At 38.2% G+C, this 23,149-nt stretch overlaps 1 long non-coding RNA gene across 1 annotated transcript; it reads left to right on the forward strand.

Moving 5' to 3' along the window:
• Positions 1 to 1,935: 1,935 nt before the first annotated feature.
• LOC140140303 (uncharacterized) lies at positions 1,936 to 6,253 on the forward strand. The gene is made up of 2 exons (XR_011857245.1): positions 1,936 to 2,109; positions 6,175 to 6,253. It is a non-coding gene; the product is annotated as an uncharacterized lncRNA (long non-coding RNA).
• The last annotated feature ends 16,896 nt before the right edge of the window (positions 6,254 to 23,149 follow it).

Here is a 23,149-nt window from a genome sequence, read left to right on the forward strand (position 1 = left end):
TGATTTCAACCATGTTTGAACCAACTTTCAATGCAAAAATTAAGGAGGTTGAAATCAGGTTGAAACTTCAACGTTGTATCGACGTTGAAATTTCAACCTGATTTCAACCAATGTTTCAATGCACAACTTAATGACCTTACATAAAATATTATTAGGACGAAATATGCCTATGCCTAGTATATTAACATGTTTAAAGGTCGAGAGCATTGAGATTTTACCCAAATTTCATTTTATATATCCAGGCCGCATGATCTAACGATTTCAACCGGACTTCCGTTTTCCTTCAAGTGGCGCGAGGCGTGCACTACCTCCAATGACTTACCCGAAAACACCGGGTGGTACGGGGTATGCTATACGGCCCCGTCGCCGCTCAATTGGCGGGCTGATGTTGATAATTATGGGAATTCCTACAACATGGTGAACACTTGTGAACACTTGTGGGGGGGTTGATGCAAAAGGGTGGGGGTGGGGCTTTAGTTTTGACCCTCTTATGGGTACGGCAGGGGCCTTGAAAAAAATGACTAAAATTTTCCCAGGAAAATTGAGTTTATATGATTTTCTATGGGATTGACTCATAATTTTCATGTCAAAAAGGGCGGCCCTGAATTTTTTGAGAACTGAAAGGGGGGGTTTGCATCACCCCCCCACAAGTGTTTGTGAGTGGTCCCTAATAGGCCTATTGGAACTTCGCATATCTTCTATTTTACTAACCCGATTATGTGATGTCGCCCCGGGGTATTGCCCGGGTATGCGCCGCGGCGTAGCCGGCGTCAGTAGGTGCAGATCGAGGTCGGTGGGCACGCCCTCTCTAAATATTGTGATATTGTGGGTGGGTACGGTACGTACACGCGTGCACATGTGTTAACTCGCCGGTACACACATGCGTTCGCAAATGTTTGCGAGTACGCACTCATGTTTACAAGTGTTCATGGGTACGATTGCGTACATTGCCGGTACACACATTCACAAGTATTTGCGAATACGCACGCGCGTGCGCAAGTCTTTATGGGTACGCATGTACATGTTCAAGTTTTTATGGGTACGCACATGTGTTTGCAAGTTATTGCGGGTGCGCACGCGCGTTCGCAAGTGTTTGCAAGTACACATGTGCATACACTAAGTGTTTGCAAGTACAAACGCACGTTCGCAAGTGTTTATGTGCACGCATGCGCGCGGGCAAGATATTGCAGGTAGGCACGCGAGTTTGCAAGTGTTTATGAGTACTCGCGTGCGTGCGCAGGTTATTGCGGGTACGCATGCCCGTTCCCAAGTGTTTGCGAGTACGCACGCACGTTCGCAAGTTTTTACGTGTATGCACTCGTTCTCAAGTGTTTATGCGTACGCATGCACGTTCGCAAGTGTTTGCAAATACGCAAGCGCATGCGCAAGTGTTTATGGGTACGCACTTGTGTTCAAAAGTTATTGCGGGAACGCACGCGCGTGCGTGCACAAGACATTGCGTTACGCAGTCGAGTTTTCAAGTGTTTTCGAGTACGCATGCGCGTTCGCAAGTGTTTATGGGTACGCGAAAGTTATTACGGGTACGCATGCGAGTTCGCAAGTTTTTATGGGTACGCGAAAGTTATTACGGGTACGCATGCGAATTCGCAAGTGTTTGCAAGTACACTCTCGCGTTCACAAGTGTTTACACGCGCATTTGCAAATTATTGTAGGTACGTACGCGCGTGCACAAGTGTTTGTGAGTAGACCTACGCACACGCGAGTGCAAAACTTATGCCACTGCCGCGAGCGGGATGGCGCATCAGCCAATGACAAATGCCTTGAATGTGTCCGTTTGTTTGAACTTGATGTAGGATCTGGATCTGGATCATCTTGTCTCAGGGCTAGTCGGCCTAGGCCTATATCTGAAACATTTTTGGATATTCGCATTTTGACCTTAAAAAAACAGGGTTTTAATCCTAGATCCACCATAAATGTTTGGACATTCGAAAATTATATTTTTGGATTAAAATTGTAGTAGTGCGATATCGCTTTCGCCCAACACTTTTCCAGAGTGGATATTGCCCAATGTACAGCAGCAAGCAAAAGGAGTTGCACGCGTACGTATGACGTACATAAACTTGAGGCCTAAATTTGCAAATAAAACAGGTTAGTAAACATTTAAATTTTCTTTAAAGGTCTACTTGACTTTTGGACACATTGCTGGATGTATATTTCAACTTGGTTTTCCATTTTGTATCATCAGGATATGTTAAAATAGTTAAGCTTACTGAGCAGTTTAAAAATTACATGCCTGCTGCCATGCTGCACATGACATGCATGCTGTATACAATCATGAATGCACCATTCGAGAAACACGAAAAAGTGCTTTGAAGTTGACATGCTTGTGACATTACTTGTACTTTGTAGAAGACCCAGTCATGCCAGTTTGGAATATTTGCTGGGGGCAATCAGGCCCGTAGTCTGGATTTATTTGGGGGGTGCTGATTTTGAAAAAGTGGACCTTTTTTCCAAAATTTTGACCTTTTGGACTGGGCGGATTTGGACATTTTTGGACCAAGAAAGCATGCGCTCGCAAATGGGACTTCAGGGGTTAAAAGGGGAGATTTTTGTGGTTAAAAAGGGGGACTTTTGGGGCCTTTGGCATTTAAGGAGGGGGGTGGCAAATGTTTATTTTATAATTAACAAACTTAGGCCCTATACTAGGCCTAGCCCTAGACTAGTCATATCGTGCAGCAAGGTCTAGCTGTAACCCCTAGACTACAGGTCTAGTCATGCTCATGTGCTAGGTCATTGTACTAGTGTTTTTGGTCAGTTCTTTACACAGCCGTGCCGTAACGTCACGGCTGTGTCTTTATTATTTCAGGATCTTCTTCTTCTTCTTCTGTCGACCATTACATTTGCTCTAGCACTGACATGCTTACACCGATTTTGACCTAACTTGGTCAGCACCATAACTGACCATGCTCCTACATGTCACATGAAACTCGTGGGGTCAAAGGTCACGTAGGGGTCACAGAGGTCAAAAACGTGATTTCAACTCAAAATGCTACTTCTCCCACAAATTTCGCAGGACAGTAACGCCACTCGCACACATGCATTGTTATTACCCAGTGTCTATAAATCATACACAGATTTGAGGTCAAAGGTCATTAAGGGGTCACTTATAAGCTAAGAAAAACATAGGAGAGTGACGGTATGTGCACATATTAATTATGTTTATCTTATGTATATGTGGTATTTTTTTGTTTGAGGTCAAAGGTCATTAAGGGGTCACTTCCGGTATAAAACGAAATAGCTTCAAAATGCTACTTCTCCCACAAATTACGTAGGACGGTGATGCAACTTGCGCACATGCATTGCTATTACACAGTGTCTATGAATCATACACAGATTTGAGGTCAAAGGTCATTAAGGGGTCATTTCCGGTATAAAACCAAATTCCTTCAAAAATTTTTATAAGCTAAGAAAAACATAGGAGAGTGACGGTATTTGCACATGTGAATTACGTTTATCTAATGTGTATGTGGTATTTTTTGTTTGTGGTCAAAGGTCATTAAGGGGTCACTTCCGGTATAAAACCAAATTCCTTCAAAACGTTTTATCAGCTAAGAAAAACAATGGAGAGTGACGGTATGTGCACACATGAATTACGTTTACCTAATGTATATGGTATTTTTTATTTGGGGTCAAAGGTCATAAAGGGATAACTTCCGGTCCAAGACAAAAAACATTCAAAATGTCCCTTCTGTCACAAATAACATGGCAGAGTGATAATATGTGCACCCGTGCATTGACATAAGGCAATGCCTGTGGGGTTTTCGTAGATTTTGGGGTCAAAGGTCATTAAGGGATCACAACACGGCTGTGTTCGTGGTCTTAGACCACAGCTAAGTCTAGTTTTCTTTCTTTCTTGCACCCCGGTTCCGAAACTAAAGACGTTTGGAATTTTTCTTCGATTAGTCTGTCTTACCATTCAATGTATAAAGCCTAAATCAGCTCAGCGAACTCAGTTTTTGTTTTTGCTTTTTGCTGAACCATGAAATGGTATCAGCCTATAACAGTGTATGTTACTAGGTTACTAACCATGATGCAGTCATGTCTACAGTAGAATTCATCTCGACCTTTGCAGGACTTAACCCCATTAAAAGCTATTAAACCAAGATAACACTCATTGAAACAGCTCAACTGATTAAATCGGATCTTCTCTGGTTGTGCACAAGTGACTGTTTTCATGTGCGATATCGCAATAAAGCTAGTATTCATAGCTTCAGTTGGGTAACCGATTATAAAGGCAACGAAAGAAAACAATGTTATGTGTGGCTTTGTTCACGAAATCAGACAATGTCGTGCTTTTTGTAAACCAGCATTCTTGAAAATGAAACATATAATGATTTGTTGACTTAACACGGTTTAGAAATAATTTCTGCATATTTTTGGTGTTATCTGTCGTTTACATATCCTTCCTAAAACACCAAAGTACGAGTATTTCCAAACATCTAAATTTGCTAAAAATTTAGGACATGTTACAAAACTATATTGTCCTAAATTTTAGAAATTTAGGTGTTTGGATATTGGCCGGTTATTTTGTGTTTTACAAGCGACGTTAACTAGGACAGATAACTATACCTAAAACATGAAGAAATTATTTCCCAAAATACGAATATTTCAAAATCTAAATTAGCTAAAAATTTAGGAAATGTTAAAAAAGCTATATTTTCTAGAACTTTAGAAGAGTACTTTTAATATTGGCCGGTTTTTTTCATAATCGACGTTAACCCAACTGAAGCTAACGAATACCAGCTTTATTGGATATCGCACATGAAAACAGTCACTTGTGTACAACCAGAGAAGATCCGATTTAATCAGTTGAGCTGTTTCAATGAGTGTTATCTTGGTTTAATAGCTTTAATGGGGTTAAGTCCTGCAAAGGTCGAGATGAATTCTACTGTAGACATGACTGCATCATGTTTGGTCTGAAATGGACATAACTTTAAATGCCACGAAGGTATGAATCAAATCATGAACCCCCAGTGATGTCAAATGAAAGAGGAAGGAGTAAAGAATATAATAAAAATATTTCCTAACATCAGAGGTCATAAAGGAGTCACAGGGGTCAAAAAAGGTCATTTGAACCGAAAATGCTCCAATTGAGCTGAAATTTAAATGCAATGATCATTCTGACATTCTAAACATGTTTAAAATAATTTAATATTCATTTAAGGTCATTAAGGGGTCATAAAGGGTTGACGTGTGGCCGAGTGGATAAGGCGCCCGACTCATAATACATAGGTTGTGAGTTCGAGCCCCGCTCGTGCCAACGTGTTGTGTCCTTGGGCAAGGCACTTTATCCTCATTGCCTTCTTGGGGGGATGTGGTTGGGATGGATTGGATGTTTGTATAGTTGTTTGTTTCAATGTTGCAATATTGGCGCTGATTAAGCTGCTGCCTGCAAATTGCATTGTGTCTGTTTAGGTGTGTTTAATGTACAATTCTAGCAATTTGACCTGCGGGTCACGATTAGAGTTTGAAATAAAAACCTTCCTTTTTTTTTTTTTTTTGATATATACATGTACCACAATATACTGCCAAAGCCCCATTGTTCAGCTATGGTACGGTAATCGCTCTAGTTTAAACATGTAAAGAAACTAGAGCAAAAATACTTTACAATTTCCCTCTTTTTGGTCCGAATAATGGCCCTAAGAATTGTTCAGCAGAATGACCCTAAACAGTCAGGAGTAACTATCTTACATTAAGCATTAATCGTACTGCATGTCTATGTCAAATATAATGTCATGCAAGGCCCTCCAATTGAGCTGATATTTAAATGCAATGATCCTTATGACATTCTAAACATGTTTAAAATATTTTAAAATTCATTTAAGGTCATTAAGGGGTCATAAAGGGTTGATATATACATGTACCACAATATACTGCCAAAGCCCCATTGTTCAGCTATGGTACGGTAATCGCTCTAGTTTAAACATGTAAAGAAACTAGAGCAAAAATACTTTACAATTTCCCTCTTTTTTTTTTTTTTAATGGCCCTAAGAATTGTTCAGCAGAATGACCCTAAACAGTCAGGAGTAACTATCTTACATTAAGCATATTAATCGTACTGCATGTCTATGTCAAATATAATGTTTCTGTATGTAAATTATGGAAATGTATTTTCAAATGATAATCCTGAAATTGTTATTTTTGTCGTTACAGCTGACGTGTTGTTGTGCCACGTGACAATGGAATCAAAACAAGATTGGCCATGCAATAGACTATAGTCCATGACAATGTACAATGTATAAAGCATCAAAAAAATTGACTTTTAACTTAAGAAAGTTTAGATGCAGCCAAAGATTTTGGATGAACTGGCCAATTGAGAGAGCCATCATTTTAATACAAGAGCATGCATGGTCAAATCAAAGATGGAGTAAACTGACACGGCATGACATGGAACAACTCCGACACTGAATAAAGCTAGATACAGTCCAGAGGCGGGTCATTCACATCACAGATCGACCCTCCTTCAAATTCTGCCTTTGGGTCCATCGTAAAGCAGTTGCTGCCACGTACATCAGATCTAACTCAAGTTGTTAGTCATCATTCATTCCATATAGCCCGCATGATGGAATGTACTTGTACTCACGCCTCACATTCCAGGAACTGTGAAACGGACCAACTTCAAAATGTGATTTTTTTGGTCAAAAATGTGCAAACCCATCAGCTTCATGATAACAGCTGTTATTGCCTTGATATGTGTCTTGACATAGAAAGAAACAAGTTGAACAACTAAGCAAGCAAATACAGATTCTGGTCTAGATTTTCTTCAAGTAATATTGGTATTGATGACATCAATGCGATATAAGCCTACTGGTAGGGTTGACGTTTTTGATGCTTATCTCCTTCAGCTAAAACTGAGCACAAGGATCCTTTAAATACATTGAAGGGTGGATTGCAGGGGATCACCCCGGTACTGTTTACTGTACTTCAAAAATACACTCATTAACTCTAGGTTCCAGAGTTCTCCTCGTCTGGTTACAAATGTAGCGTTGAGGAGTATCAAAGCAGAAGCAGAAGCAAACGCAGAACAATTCCAAAGCTATTGATCACACTATCTGTATATCAGTCTAAGAAAGTTCTGTGAAGTTCTTCCATGAGAAAAATAGAAGTATTCAGTTATATAATCTATCAACAATTTCCAGTTTAGTTATATGTTAGTGTATCAAAAGTCAGGACTTAGAAACCATAATTTATATGTTAAAGATACCTTACATGGTATCAGAAGTTTTAAGTTAGTTGTAACGTGAAAAGAAGAAAAACTTGACATTTTTACTCAGGATTTTTACTTTAAGTATATTAACATCTTAATACTAATTACGGCGTGTCCGTCCGTCCGTCCCTCTGTCCGCTCGCTATCGCGTTCGCGTCAGCGCGGTTCGCGTTCACGCGATGCACTATCGCGTGCTCGCGGTGCGCTATCCCATGTCTATGTGCGCTATCGCGGAGTATCAACGGGAGTGTGCGCGGGTACAGTACGCGCATCGGAAAAGCAGTGTGACTAACAGGTGCATCTCATCGGACCAATAATTATAGGCCTTATTTTCAACACATATTTCAATACCGAACACGTGCACACCAAACACGTGCATCTCATCGGACCAATAATTATAGGCCTATTTCAGCAGAACATGACTATTTCCGGAAGGCATATGAACCGTTTTTGCGTTCACGTTTCTCGCGATTGATTTCATTACTTTAGTAACGGCCTACCCAGCAAACACAAAACGTTTTCGACATCATTCGCAAAAGGTTGTCAGAAAACGTTTAAATGTCGGGTTATATAAAAGGAATATTAAGAGTATAAAACGGTTTCATAACCTTAAAAAAATGTTGATAATCTACTTCTCAGCAAACAAAAATGTTTTACAGAAAACGTGTAGGGCCTAAATGTCGGGTTATATGAAGGGTATAAAAACGTTTTGATAACATTCCAAAAACATTCTTGAAAACTTGATACAAAACATTCTAAACAGAATCTTATTTTGGGAAAAAATTGTCCCCAAAATATTTGCAATAACGTTTTCAAACGTTTTTATGACCTTCATGTAACCCGACATTTAAATGTTATTAAAATGTGTTTTTTTTTCAACAAGAACATTTCTGTGTTTGCTGGGTTCAAATATTTTAACATAATGTTATTTAAGTATTGACAAAAATATTGTTGTAGTGTGTTTTCATACAAAACGTTTTAAACGTTATCATGACCTTTATATAACCCGACATTTGAATGTTATTAAAACGTTTTCACTTAAACCAAAAGCCAAAATATAACTTATTTAAAACATTTTAAAACGTTGTTGTGTTTGCTGGGTATATCCACGTCCAGATACTAATTTCGGTTTCTCTAAATGTGGTAACAGGGCAGGGCTTGGAAGAGGCGAATGATGGGTTTACAGATTATGGGTAGGCCTACCGAACTACCGAAGTAAGCATCACACCTATAAAAACAAACAGAGTTGATTAAGTTGTGTAAAGTTGGGTCTTGATCATTGAGAGATGCATTTCATAGTAGTTTAAAAAGTCAGGGCAGGTATATGGGTAACGGGTTTGGGTAATTAGAAATAGGCCTATCACGAGAAGCGCCCGACCCGAGAACCGCGAAATCTAGTTAAGTATAATGGGCACGTTGCATCCAGTACATTCTTAAAGGTTCCAAAAGGGTCAAGTTCTAAAGTGTCCTCCTAGTACATAGGCCTATGGATAACCCTCACACTTTAACATAAAATACTTCTTGAAAATTAACGAGTTCTTTTGAGAACCATCACAAATCTAATGTGTTTAGGTTCTAAATGTCCAGCTCGTAACACTTTTTAAACAAATACACACTTTTTTAAGGAAGGCTCCGCCTATCACAACAATATGCCCTATGTAAGAAAAATAATTATCAAGCACGAATCACGTGGTTTTATCTAAAACAAACTCATGGCGACCATGTGATTCGGGCTTGATTATTATCTTTCTAACATTTATAAGGCATGATATTATAATTGCCGGAGACTCATTAAAGTGCTTAGGAATAAAAGAAAATATTGTTTTCCACATTTTCACGAAACGATTGGTATTTTTGGCAACACCAACTCCTAAACATCACAAATAAAAAGCTTACATATCTAATTTCTAAAAGTTTAAACTGACTTTCAGCACAAATATCCAAGTAACCTTGAATTGTCGATGTGTGACACACATCGTCATCAGAAGAAGTCCTATGATGTTGTTACTTATCTAAACATGTCGCTTTAAATAGCTAAACGTTAGCATTTAGAGTGTTTAGGATGCGTTTTGATACAAATTGTATCAAAGTATGAGACATGTAAAGTAACTTGAAAATCAAAAGGACGGAGCTGATTTTATTTTGGATTTGCGATGTGTATGATAATATGTTTTATAATATGAAATCATAACAACTTACACTGAATTTCAAAATCTATTGAAATCGCATATCTATGTTCTAAAGACAGAATTTTTTTTGAATAAGGACCTTAAAATATCCCAATTTTTGATCTTTTTTAACCCATATTTTTAATTATTCAAAAATTGTTTTGAATCTTTAGAACATAAATATGCAGTTTTTTTGTGCGTTTTCCAGCTAAAAATAAAGGCGGCAGCCACTATGAAATTGGCTATACCATCTTGAAAAAATAATGGATTACCTCATATCCAAAATAATTGTTCTACAGCTAGAGCACTATAATATTTCTGGTTGATTTTATACCAATAATAGGTGAAAGAGGTGTCCTGTATATGTACATGTGTTTGTTGTTGTTGTTTTCAGGCAGTTGTTAAGGCAGCGGCCATTTTAAAAATGGCGGCACATCTTGAAAAAATAAACCAGAATTGTTTAGTCTTTATTGCTGTATTACTCGCATTATAAAGGTAAACAAAATGCTTTGTCAACTCTTTAATAACATTATGTTAAAATCGTGCATCTAATTTTCAAAAGTGTTTTTAGAACGTTATTAAAACGTTTTATACCTTTATATAAACCGACAATAACACGTTATCTGTAAAACGTTTTGTGTTTGCTGGGCAACTCAACTTGAAGGCTCTACGACGACGTTGAAAAATTGATATGATGATGATATATAAATGTCAAAGTTCAAGGTAACTCGACTTATGGCCTAAAACGCGACGCTTACTTTGCACCTAAAATCTATGGAAAGCTATTTAGGATTTGAAGGGTAAAAATAGGTCAAATCATCAAATTGAGGCTATTACGATAAACTGATATGAAAAGGTGAGAAATTAGCAAAATCGGATACCAAGAAGATTCCAAAAAGTTGCATGTTTACTCAGTGGTGGCCATCTTGAAACAAAAATGTGATTTTTGGTCAAAAATTAGATTTTTGACAAAATGTGTTTTAGGTAATGTGATTTTTGGTCAAATGTGATTTTTGGTCAAAAATGTGTTTTTATTTCAAAATATGTTATTTTGGTCAGGGGTCAAAAATGTGATTTATGGTCAAAATGTGAATCTTGGTCAAAATGTAATTTTAGTCAAAATGTAATTTTGGTCAAAAAGTGATTTTTGGTCAAAATGTTATTTTTGGTCAAAATATGATTTTTGGTCAAAATATGATTTTGATCCAAAATGTGATTTTCGGCAAAATGTGATTTTTGGTCAAAATGTGATTTTTGGTCAAAATGTGATTTTTGGTCAAAATGTGATTTTTGGTCAAAAATTTAATTTTTGGTCAAAAATGTGATTTCTGGTCAAAAACGTGATTTTTGTTCAAAAATGTTCACGGCCCTCCGACTCCATACCCGGTTGACTCCCGCGTATGGATGCCGACTGCACCAGCCCTCTGCACCGACAACGAGGCGTGACCACTGCGCAGCTCACCACGACTCCACACCCGGTTGCATCCCGCGTATGGATGCCGACTGTACCGTCCTCTGCACCGACAACGACGGCGTGACCACTGCGCGCGGCTCACCACGACTCCACACCCGGTTGCATCCCGTGTACGTGTGCCGACTGCACCGGCCCTCTGCACCGACAACGACGGTGATACCAGTTACCCAGGGGCGATACCAGGCCTAGCCTATAATCATGAATTCATGATAATATTCTCTCAGACGGACCACAGCGGTGAGGCCGGGCGGTGAGGTTCTACACGGGTACGTATAAATTTATTACTATAGGCCTATAATAATTATAATTATTTAAATTAATAGCAGGTTAAAATCGGATTTAATTCAGGTTGAAATTAGGTTGAAATTTCGACGTTAATACAACATGAAATTCAGGTTGAAATCAGGTTGACGTTTCGACGTTGAATCAACGTTGAAATCGGGTTGAAATCAGGTTAGAGTCGATTTGCAAATACAACGTGATTTCAACGTCGAAACGTCAACCTGATTTCAACGTGATTTCAACGTCGGGTGTGCCCACTGGGTTAACTTAAAAAGTACTGTGGCGTTGTGCGTGTTGTATATTTTGTGTCAATTTTGTTGTGACTGGGCTACATGAACATGTATGCATGTGAATGTATTGTAAATAGTGTGTTGTTGTTGTGACCTAACTGTGTGCTATGCAATGTATGTTGTAAATTACTTGTAACTAGCGGGACACCCGCGCTACGCGCGGGTCCCCGCTAGGTGAGTAAATGGGAGCGTTCACTAAAACGGGAGGAATTACTGAACAGGTAGAATCATTGAAAAGGTAAATTTCATTTATCTGAGTCTGACCCTCGTTAAGTTTCCATTTTAGCTTCTTTCTTTCTTTTTAGTTTCTTCTACATGGGCCAATTTTGTTCCATTTTTTAAAAACATTTTGCTGCTAAGCTTGCAAATTTCCGTTACCATGTTTTTTATTTACTCAATCCCGTTCCCATTATTTTCTAAATCTGTCCTTTCTTACATTTCCCTGTTGACTTCATTTTTTATTTGCTGCTTAGCTTGTGATTTCCCGTTTTCATGTTATTTATTTAGTTCTGTCCTCAGTTTAATAGCTTTTTTTAATTTAAATCATCTAATTTTATTAGATTTTATTATTCTTTCCTTCTTTAGCCTATTTTATTCCCGTAGGCCTACCTGTTTGTCCTCATTTTGTTTTCTTTTTTAATTACAGTAGGCCTACCTCTTCATGTTGTTTGTACTTTTTAACACACATCTTTTCCCCTGCGTTACCCGCGCGCTATCGCTGCGCTACGCGAGCGGCTTGGCATTAGATACGCCCGTACGACGCGCACGGGCTAGCTTGACAACTGACTCCCTTTTTTGTTTACCCAGCATAGCAACGTACCACATTTTCACTGATTTTGAGGCCAATTCTTGACCGTTTTCAACCAAATTAAGTTTAAACACGTTCCCGTATATTCATCGATCTCCCGTATGAATTTGGCGACATTTGGATCGAAACTGACGGAGCCTTTCCATGATACATAGATAGATAGATAGATAGATACATACAACATTTCCCTATTTATAGTAAGACTAGCGGGATACCCGCGCTTCGCGCGGTCCCCGCTAGATGAGTAAATGGGAGCGTTCACTATAACAGGAAAAATTACTGAACAGGTTATTATTTATCTAAATCTGTCTCTTCTAACATTTTCTTTTTTAGTTTCCTCTGCTTAGCTTGTGATTTTCCGTTTCCATGTTATTTATTTATTTAACCCAGTTCCCATTATTTTCTAAATCTGTTCTTTCTTACATTTCCCTTTTAGCATCTTTTTTATTTGCTGCTTGTGATTTCCCGTTTCCATGTTTTTTTAATTAAATTCTGTTCTCATTATTTTAGCTTCTTTTTTCTTACATTTCCTGAATAGTTTCTTTCCTTCTTTGTTTCGTTCCCGTTTCATTTAGTTACTTTAACCCGTTGGTCTAATTACTCGTACCTTTTTGTCCTCATTTTAATTTAATTTTTCTTTATAGTACCGCTTCATCCCGTGACCCGTCCATGTACCTTTTTTGTCCTTTATTATTTTTCCTTCTTTCCCTATTATCATGTCCACTGGTCTCTGGCTCGCAAATCGTGTGGCTCTGCGCCGTTTACGCGCGCATTGGCGTAATGCGCATTACGCACGCGACGCCGACGCGCTGCCGGCCAGCTGCAGTGACGCGTAGGCTGGTGACCGATTTTCATAACAAAAACCCCGTTTTTACCCATATTTTCACTGTTTTTGCAGCCAATTCTTGACCGTTTTCAACCAAATAAAGTTTAAACACGTCCCCGTATATTCCTCGATCTCCCGTATGAATTTGGCGACATTTGGATCGAAACTGACGGAGCCTTTATAGGCATACATAGATAGATGGGTGATTCTCTGAAAAGAGTAACTTTTAAGTCCCGCGACTTCCGGCGCTCATAAAAGTTTTAAAAGCGGATTTTTTTTTCTTTTTTGCTTAGTCATGGACTTTTGTATGTATAAAAATAGTTAAGAACATCCAAGTGGGGAAAAATTAATTTCTTGGAGTCAAAAAATTCTTCAATATCTGACGACCCCCCTGAAAACCCCATGTCCCGATGTCACGCACCGAATTTTAGTAATTTTGTAGTATTTTTGTGAGCAAGTGTGGGAAGTGAAAATTACCACTGACTGGGGTAAATATCATGTCTAAGAAGGTTTAAATGCTTAAAACCACTTCTAAAGTCAATATTATGGAATAATTCAAAATGTGTGTCAAAAATTGCTGTCCCTTGGTTTTGCATCATTGCCGTCACATTGGCATCAAAACGACTGGAGGTGAAGACCAAATATCAGAGGTCAATAATTTGACCCTGTACGATGCCTTTACAGACGACGAAAACATCAACCCGGAATAGGTGCACATTGGCACTCTTTTCCTGCCAATTTTGAGGGTATCTTCAAGTATACACGCGCGTACCTTTATTCAACATCATCTCCAAACGTTTCTGATCAATTTGATATAAGTCTTATTGTTGAAATTTTCCGGAAAATAATGATGGTTGAATATGTCCCACAAGCTGTTGTGGTGATATGTAACACGTGGGTAAGATTAACCCTGCTATTAATCGTAAGCAATGTCTGAACCATCATCTCCGCTACATCAGTTGGCGTCACAATTTGCCGTGGCGGAGATGATTCTCTATAGGAATTCGTGTAGAAATATCATCTCCGTCACATCACCATCATCTCCATCACATCACCGGATCTTGAGATACAGCGAAGTCCAGTTTAGTTTATCAGAAAATGCTTACCAATTCTAGACCTTCTCATCTGTATGAATTTAATTTTCAAGTAGTGTGAAAACATTACTGAAATCAAATATCTGTGACGGAGATGATTCTCTATAGGAATTTGTGTAGAAATATCATCTCCGTCACATCACTATCATCTCCATCACAGCATTGTCATCTCCATCACAATTGTTGTTGACCTTTATTTGACCTTTGACCCAGACAACATGGAATTTACTATTTGGAAATGTAATTGATATTGTATGTGTTTACTATGTCAATAGAAATTTATTTAGTTATTTCAAGCAAAATTATGAATATACTTAAGTTTGTATAAAAAAATACTAACAGACATGACATTTTCCGTACAGCCTGCCTCTCATTGTCCCAACTAAATGACGAAAGTACAAAATCATATTTTTTTTAAATGAAAAAAGCAAACATGAATCAAGCAACTTACAAGTTATCCATAAAACTCATAATTAAGAGTTTTTATAAATTTTTTGTCCTTATTTCTTTTTTGGCCTAAATGTGACGGAGATGATGCTCACCTGGCACAACCTGCAGATTACGCCCTCTATAATATAGAGGGCGCCCTAAAGATTGCGCCAAATATTGTTTTCATGTACTAGAGACTTACATCCTTACAGATATGTAAAGGAAACATTTTTATAATCATTTTCAAATTCATATTTGCCTATCTTCAAATAGTACACCTTTTCAGAGAAATACCCAGATACATAGATACATAGATACATACAACATTCCCCTATTTATAGTAAGATGATGTAGATTGTACTTGTAAACAGTGGTGATTTGTGGTAAACAAACTCTGAGATTAGGAATGTGTGTGCTAGAAACCGTCTTGTAATTTGTGTGTTGTGTGCAATGGTAACAAATATTAAAAAACAATTTTTTTTTTTTTTTTTTTTTTCTTTGAAAAAAAGCAAAAGAGATTAGTCAGTTATACTTTTCTTTCAGTATCAAAAAAACATTAAAATACAATTATGATTAGGAAACACTATTTTTTTTTTTTTTTTTTTCTTTCAGAAAAATAATCGCGTAATATTTATCGCGCAAACTTTAATATTGCGCAAGCTTTATCGCGCAGGCTTTAAGACACAGATTTAAATATTGTTTGAAAATTAAAGTTCAGTTGCCACTGGTGGTTGAGTGCTCTTGAGATAAAGTCACGGTAATTAAGTCTTGCTTCTGTAACACTTGCTGTCCTGAAACTTGCGATTTCACAACACGGGCGACACGTTGACTTGCAAATTGTTGTCCCAAAACGGGTACTGGTAACAGTTCATAACAGACGGCAGATTGTCTGGACGATTGGTCACAGTTGAAGAAAGTTCTTGGCCTTTCGACATGCAGAACTGGTGCTTGTAGTACCACTGTCGGTGGAAGGGGGGGGGGTACTGCTATCAATGCTCAGCAGTGACTGGTACAGGGCGATGGGCGATAGTCTGTGAGGATATTGACAGACTAAATTAAGTTTTAAGCAGGTAAGTGCAGGTAGATTTGCACAGTTTCACTTAGTTTATTTACATTCAGATCAATGGATGAATGTTTTTCATTGCTTGGCATGCAATAGAATTTATGATGATCACCTGGAGTAGTTCTGGTTCGACTTACACAATTGCAGTGGGCCAGTAAATCTTACTTGCTGTAGTTTCAGTTGCAGACTAGACGTAGGTACAGTCAGAAAACAATCAACTACGATGATTTGGCCTTAAAAGTCGGGTAGGTACTCAGATATGTTTGTTTACAAGGGTTTTATGGCACCTTTATTTGACTCACGCACGAAGGATTCACTGTGGTACAGCTGAATTTGGCAATCGTCGCGTGCCTACTCCCAGGTTATGGCGTTAAGTACAGCGCCGAAATGTTGCTACGCACGCTACCGTGTGCAGGAAATGTTGAAAATACAGTCTTTTGAGGCGATTTATCACTCAAATATGGCATCGATGCAGTTCAGCCTTGTCTAGCGTGGTCCTGGTTATCACTAGCACAGCTAGCCACCATGATGTAATAGTCAGACACGGTAGGTATGGTTCAAATATACACTTTAATGACAACTTATCAGGTTAGCATTTCGGGTGATTGATATCTGGTAGGCGTAGTGATATTTGCGCATGCGCGATCCAATTACGTAATGCGTGATTAGTCACTATGAGATAGTTCCTAATGATTGGCTATCACAACAGTGTCAATAGGACAACTGCTTGGTTACTGACATGTGTTTTGAGTAAAGTATTGAAGTAATCCTGTTCCTAATTTTGGTTCATTTTGATGGACAGGATTTTAAGATATGACCTTGTGATTCACAAGTTGTAAAAAAGTTTCTTTTAGAGCTTAGTTTAATTAACCAGTCAGTCGTGTGTGTTCATGATTATGCTGAACCGATTTCGAAGGGGTTTACTTTACCTTGAATTGTACCGCCTGCTGTATAAGTCGATGAACTGGTGGATATAGTATAGGGTGATGGTGTGGGCTGCGGTTCGACTCCAAATCCGTGATTTGGTTTCATGGATTCACATATACCTGACACACTATCCACCGGTGGCCCTGTTGGGTATCCGTACGCGGCCTGGAAGCTCACGCCTACCAAAAGTGCTAGAATAGTTGCTTGCTGCATCATTGCAAATGTACATGTACTAAATGCACCACAGGGTTCAGTCTTCGTGTTTTAGAATAATACCAAAAACTTCCAATACACTTAAAAACACGTTTAGGGGCTGTGCAATAATTATAAGCCCTGGCGGAGGGTGAATGGGGGGAGGGGGACCAAAATGGTGGAAGGTTGACAATCGCTTTTTCCCCTCCTCATTTTTAAGGCATGACATTTTAGCTTCCGAATGATTGACATAATTACTAGTGGGGCCTATATTAAGGGAAAAGGATTTGCGGTCAGGCTCAAAGGGCCAGAAAGAACAAGTTATTTTGGCACGCCGAGGGGGCTTTTGACATGCCGTTCGGAAACTTTACCCAGCTCATAATCATTGCACAATCCCTTAAGTTATACAAAAACAAAGTTAAGTACCTATTTGACTTTTGTACTCTGGTCAGTCTATCTGACCATCTATATATCTATCTATTTATCAATTTGATAAGTAAATCACATATATCACAAAAACGGTAGAGACTTCCAGTGTTATCATGATGCTATTATATCTTTATAATGATTATCACTTAAAAGTAGCTAATTAAAGCCCTGTCATCATCAATACTTTGCAGATTCTTGAGCGTCTTCAAAACACATTTTCGTCGGTACATTCACAAGTTTGTACCCCCTAGTACAAGGAACTTATACGTTGTCTCTGGACAACGTATAAGAGCGTTACCGTACCGTAAAGCGGGGTGACTTTGGACAGTGGGGTGACTTTGGACACGCATATAGGACAGGGTTGCTTGATTTAAATCACACGGTTTTTTTTTCAAAAATCATTGATTTAAATTTAAATCAATTTTTTAAGAAAAATATCATTGATTTAAATTGAGCAACCCTGTCCTATATGCTTGTCCAAAGTCACCCCACTGTCCAAAGTCACCCCGCTTTACGGTACGGGGAATTGTTGAATGAATATTACACAGTTGAGAATAGGATCCGTCACTCATTGTTTGGGATCCCTCACAGTCTCCCAAAACATCAAAACACCAAAAGCATTGCAGATAATAAGAGGGTCATTCAAAAAGTTCTACCTCCATCGTCACATCTCCGTCATCTTACGTGCCAGGAAATTGAAATTACCCATGGTTATACTCTTAAATCTTGGCTACAAAATAAAAGTTATTTGATAAAAGTAAGTAAATACAGATTTGGTATGTCTGAAACGGTCTGAAAAGAAAGGCTAATTTTGATTAAAAAGATTGCCCACATCTATGTGGAAATCATTACAGATTTATTTCTGAAAATGATTAAATTGCTTTTTTTCTGTTCAAATTATTTAATCAATATCTAATGCCCGGGGGGGGGGCACTCCAACTTTGGAGGTGACGCGTATGTAGGGCTTTTAAGACCCCCTTTTCAGCGTCGCTGTCACCCAAAGACCCCATATTTTTTTACGAACACATGTTCTGTCACCCGAAGACCCCCTATTTCTTCATTTGATCTGTCACCCAAAGACCCTTACTTGTACAATCTTAATCTTAACAGCAACTTTCATTCATCACTGATTTTGTCACTTATTTTGAAAAAAAAAGAAATTTGAAGCCATTTAGTACTAGAAATTCGATTTTCGAGGTTTCTGTTGCGCTGTTTCGGCTCTCACCCAAAGATTCCATTTTAAAAAAAGGTCATGCTCTCACCCAATGACCCCATATTTTTTACATTTTGCTCTCACCGAATGCCAAAAATCATGCTCTCACCCAATGACCCCATATTTTTTACATTTTGCTCTCACCGAATACCCCTTAGTGCGAAAGCGCCAGCCCTACACCTATATCCATTTCAAATTGAAGTGCCCCCCCCGGGATCTAATGCTTGCAGATATTATAGTTTTACTGAGTATCGGGTATTTTTCACAACAACACCGATGTATGTTCATAATAGCCTTCATATTGACCCATTTGCATAGGTTGTTGACTTCAATCGGGCGAGGACTTGTTGGTTCAAGTCGGATGAAATTGGTTCATAAGTTAAAATCAAGTTGTGTGCACAATGTATTTGGTAAGTAAATATAAGGATATTAACAAACTGTTCAATCTTCTTTCCACGTCAAAGCGCACACATTGCTTAAAATAAGCAGGTAATTGCGAATTACCCATAACGTGGTTTAGTCGAAATCTGGCAAATTTTCGTAATCATACCTAGAGTTTGTTTGTTATCATCAGATAGAAAAACTTCTGCTCATCTTCTCTGGTGAGACAACAGGGCTGGGGTATCTTTCCATATCAAAGTTTTAAAATCTGTCATATCAATTTCCTCAATATGTTGTTTTGATACAACTTATGAGGGGAAAAGTTTGAGTTTACAATTATATTTCGATATTATTTTTTAACTTTGTAACTTTGTTATGATTGACATAACTGTATTTCAAAGCGTCAAACTATATCATTATTTTGTCCCAACAAAAATAATCCAGGGAATAAAATATTCATTCATATGTTTATTTATTTTATTCAACCTGGGCCATTTCTACTGGTGCACATGCATTCTAATAATTTGTCTATAATACCTTATACAAGCACAATTTGTCACAAGATTTGAAAAGTAAATAGCCTATGTACACACTGAACACAATGCACATACTGTCAGCTTGGGTATGTACTTTTAAGTTTATTTAAAACTACAGCTTGTATGTCACATACCGAAGCTGACAGTATAAAATGATATATATGACCTTCACGATGCTATTAATTTAGCCCAAAGATTAGGAAAACTAGCAAAACTGGTGAACTGGTACTGTTCAAATAAAAACATCTGCAAATCTTGCTGCAATTTCCAAATAGTATTTCTATTACTTAAATAATTATTTTTGTTATTTCTTTTAATACAAACACATTACTGCCTATGACGCCTTTATCGTATTACTTACATAACAAAATCAAGTAATAATTACAAAACTCGCCGTAAACTATCACCTCTGTGGGTGTTTGGGATATAACCGGCACGAATATTATCTCAACACTGCGGCATGTGAAAAAGTAGGTCAATAGTCAGAGAATACGCCGCACCCGCCCAAAAATAATTCAAAGAAATCTTTGAAATAACTCACACAATATCAGAAAGACAACAATGCCACACGTTTCCAATATTTTTACATTTTTTGTGAACGTAACCAGATCCAGTTAACAAGTGTAGCATAACCCCCCTTTGTGAGTTTGAATTTTATTGGGTTCTCTCTCACTGACAAACATCTGTCATTCTGCAATGTTCTGTGAATGTTTTGAGAACATATTTGAACCTAAATCTGACATTTGGAGGTTTATAATTAAATAAAAAAGTATTTTTGACGGTTTCTGTGCCGAATGTGTGCAAAACGTATTAGGGGCTGTGCAATAATTATGAGCTCTGGGGGAGGGTAAAATTAGGAGGGGGCAAGCGATTTTGGCACACATTCTTGGGGCGCCTTTTAAATAAAACGCTCTAAAAAGACTTAGGAAAACCGTACGGAAATGCTTAAATATGCAAATTGTCCTGCTCGCAACATGTATATAGACCATTTAAGGTTTGCAAATTGGGATCCCAAAAATTTGGCATGTGAAAGGGGGGCAAAGATTGTTTGGCGGGCGGAGAGGGGGTGGCAAGCGATTTTTGGCGGGCTGAGAGGGGGGGCAAGCGATTTTTTGCGAGCCGTTCGGAAATTTTACGGGGGGGCTCATAATTATTGCACAACCCTCATGCATAGGCTTTCGTTGTGTGACACATTGAGATCAAATTTTAGATATTCAATACAGTAACGGGGCCGGGAAAAAGTGCTTCTCTTTCGTCTACAAACACCTGTTGACCTCCAATTTTCTGTGAATTTGTTGGAAACATATTTAAAGCTAAATCTGAAATTTGGAGGTTTATAATTAAAGAAAAAGGTATTTCTGACGCTTGTTTTCGCCTTGGTTTCTGTGACGAATTGAACATGTTTTGTGTCATGACAAAACGTACAGCATGCATCTAGCGTTGAGTGCCCCATTGAGATCGATGATGGGCTGACATTTTCCATAGCGATAGTAAAACATGCTTCTGCTTCATGCACAATAAAACCTGGCCCTGTAACTTTCTCTGAATGTCTCAAAAACTTGTCTCAACCTACATTTAAAATTTGGAGGGGCACTTTTCAAGAAAAGGTGATTTTTGAGATCTGTTTTCGCCACTATTTTCCCCGGCTGTTTTCATGCCGAATTGAATAGGTTTCTGTATGGAGCGGTAGTCGCTTGCATCTTGGCCGTCGTTTGACCGATTGCGATGATTTAAAGATGAGGTTCAAGTTTACGCTGCTGATAATCAAAATTCCAAGGAATTTTATAATAATTTGATCGCTTTTTATCTTAATTTAACCCCCACCCCAAATGTGTTCACCACTGATAAGCGTCAGTGCAGCCACCGGAGCATATGAGTTACGTAAACCAATTAAAATGTGCTTAACAACAGAGGATTAAGGCTTTCGCAACCGGCAGACTGAAACGGAATATAAACATCACACATTTGGTCAAATTTGTCCTGTCATTTCGGCGGTCGGTACATGTACGTCACTACTAGTTATAGTGGCAACATTTCTGGGCGTCCGTCGGACGGCCGCAGGTTAGTAAAATAAGGGCGCACACCACTAAATAATCTTCCCATTGAAACACGTGTAAAAACACCGGTTTTCTTTGCTCATTTTGAGGCCTTTTGGGCTCGTTTTAAAATATTTTATGATGACCAGTCGATTGCAAATCGATGAAAGTTTAACATATGTTTCAATGTATGGGGGGGTTCTTCCATCTCGTTTTCCCGCTAGGAGGCCGCGAACAGCGCCCTCACTGTTTTTGACATGCTCTCAAGACTGCAAACCCGATTCTGCCATTTTTTAATTCGCGGACCTATTTTCTCAATAATTATAAAAATGCGACTTTTTTGGCGACTCAAATTTATGTATAGGCTTTACACTTTTATTTAAGCTATAATTCGCCACTCTTTCTGATTAATAAGTCTACAGACCAGCCCAAAATACCTCAAAAGTTTCTGTTTTTACCGGAACTCATTAGGGTTACACAAATGGCGCATTGATTTAGTGGTGGGTCCCCTTCAAGGAATTCATGATGTTCATAAAATCGATTTTTTTTATATTTTCGTGAAATATAAAATGGTTTGAGTAAAACACTCAAGAGTTGAATGCTCTGTGACATCCACATAAAGATAAATGTCCTATCAAAGATACATGGTGCATTCCAAAAATGTGCACATTTTCAACATTTTGACCATTTGTGCTTATTTCCCTAGATTTGCATTAAATACCAATTCGCAACATATAGTTTTAGACCGTTTATCTGCTAAAAACCGCTTTAAAATGAAAAGAAATTAGGTTTCATAATGGCAAAGGTCTATATATTAATGATTTTACAACAATCACCCCCCTATAAAATAATTAAGATTTGAGAGGTTTAAAGACTTGTGCCGATTTGTCACCTTAAGACAATTTTGCTTCAAATCTGAGAAATATTAGTTTTCTCACAATTTTGACAGTTTCTTTAACTTTGAAGGCCTCTGAGAGAATAAACTTAGCGCGACTTGCATCTAAAACGCATTAAATATATTCACTAACATAAAAACTATCTATATAAATCAAAAAACCGCAATTTAATCGAAAGCCAACTTCAATTTTGGCTGAATCTCTCAAGAGCACGATTTTACACCTAGGCCCTTCGAAGGGCGCACACCACTAAATAATCTTCCCATTGAAACACGTGTAAAAACACCGGTTTTCTTTGCTCATTTTGAGGCCTTTTGGGCTCGTTTTAAAATATTTTATGATGACCAGTCGATTGCAAATCGATGAAAGTTTAACATATGTTTCAATGTACGGGGTTCTTCCATCTCGTTTTCCCGCTAGGAGGCCGCGAACAGCGCCCTCACTGTTTTTGACATGCTCTCAAGACTGCAAACCCGATTCTGCCATTTTTTAATTCGCGGACCTATTTTCTCAATAATTATAAAAATGCGACTTTTTTGGCGACTCAAATTTATGTATAGGCTTTACACTTTTATTTAAGCTATAATTCGCCACTCTTTCTGATTAATAAGTCTACAGACCAGCCCAAAATACCTCAAAAAGTTTCTGTTTTTTACCGGAACTCATTAGGGTTACACAAATGGCGCATTGATTTAGTGGTGTGCCCCCATAACACGTCCGAAGACGAAGTATAGCCCGTCTCCCCGGGCCCGTCTCGGACGGGCGGACGGACTCTAATTTACACACTGGATGTGTCTCTGCATTTAAGGGGGTACTACACCCATGTGGTAAATTTGTGACTATTTTTGCATTTTTCTCAAACAATAATTACACACTG

This window comes from Amphiura filiformis, chromosome 19 (assembly GCF_039555335.1).
Source record: "Amphiura filiformis chromosome 19, Afil_fr2py, whole genome shotgun sequence".
In the NCBI taxonomy this organism is placed as follows: domain Eukaryota; kingdom Metazoa; phylum Echinodermata; class Ophiuroidea; order Amphilepidida; family Amphiuridae; genus Amphiura; species Amphiura filiformis.